The sequence below is a fragment of the Camelina sativa genome, chromosome 7 (assembly GCF_000633955.1).
Source record: "Camelina sativa cultivar DH55 chromosome 7, Cs, whole genome shotgun sequence".
In the NCBI taxonomy this organism is placed as follows: domain Eukaryota; kingdom Viridiplantae; phylum Streptophyta; class Magnoliopsida; order Brassicales; family Brassicaceae; genus Camelina; species Camelina sativa.
In genome coordinates, this window is record NC_025691.1 from 30,257,601 (window position 1) to 30,258,773 (window position 1,173).

Sequence of the window (1,173 nt, forward strand, 5' to 3'; positions counted from 1 at the left end):
TTGAACCACTCTGACACCAAGGGAATATCTTCTGCCCGGCGCGTCCTCCCAGACCTCATATTGAAAGGTCGTGGGGCAAACAACAATGATATGCCAGCAGCTGTAGTGTCAGTGTAGAGTTGGGTATCTTTTAGCAAAGGTTCCACACCTTCTGGTAAAGGGAAGTCATCCTCATCATCGTCATCATACACCTTCCTTTCACGCTTTTCCTTGTTAGTGTTGCTTATCGGGTGAATTAACGGATCATAATAAAATGCAGGAAGATCAGGATCCTCGGTCTTTATATACATAACCATAGGACTGTGATACACACAGAGTTTTACTTTCCTTGGCCGATTATTGTAGAGATGGGGAAACGCTATTCTGTACTCAGTTCGCAGAGGGGAACGAATAATAAGCTTGTTGATGTCATTAAACTCATTCCAGTCCTCATCTCCTTTCTCCATATCACGATACAAAGGTTCAAACTTAGGTCCACCTGGAAAAGAGTACCAGAATGCATAAGAAAGGAATAAAAGAAAGGGACCTGCAAGTGAAAAAAAAATGGAGCATAGAAGGAAAGCGTACCAGGTATGCACATGTTCAAAGCCTTTGCTGTGAAGAAAGATGGCATGTCAAACAAGTAGAAGTAGTTGCGATCAATCAGATCAGAAAGCAACTGGCCTGCAAGCCTGTGAAGGGTAGCCATAATTGGAAGTGAGAGGTTCCACCTCCGGTAACTGGGACCATTAATCAGTTTTGTTTTAACGAGTGGCTTGTGGTCGTAAAACCAAGTGTGTACAGCAGAATCTTCTTCCTCATCAAGCTCCAACTGAATTGGTTCAAGAGGATCAACGTCCAACAAGTTGTCTGCATAGTCTAGTGGAGGCTCCTCATCATCAAATGGTGGAAACCGCATTCTCTTGAAATGACGACGATCCCTCTTTTCCCTTCGCATCATAATCCACATAGTACCCCACTGCAAGAATAGAATGGAATAAGCATCACTCAAATAAAACATCAAGTAAAATTTAATCAAGGTACAGAGACATGAAAATAGAGAGAGAGGGAGAGAGACTAATCACTCACCTGAGCCATGTAAATAGGTTCCACGACCCATGGTATCTCGTTCACAAAAGTAATAGCTCCAGTGATGTGGTACAAAACCTTCACGTCTCGAACCTGGAAGAAAAT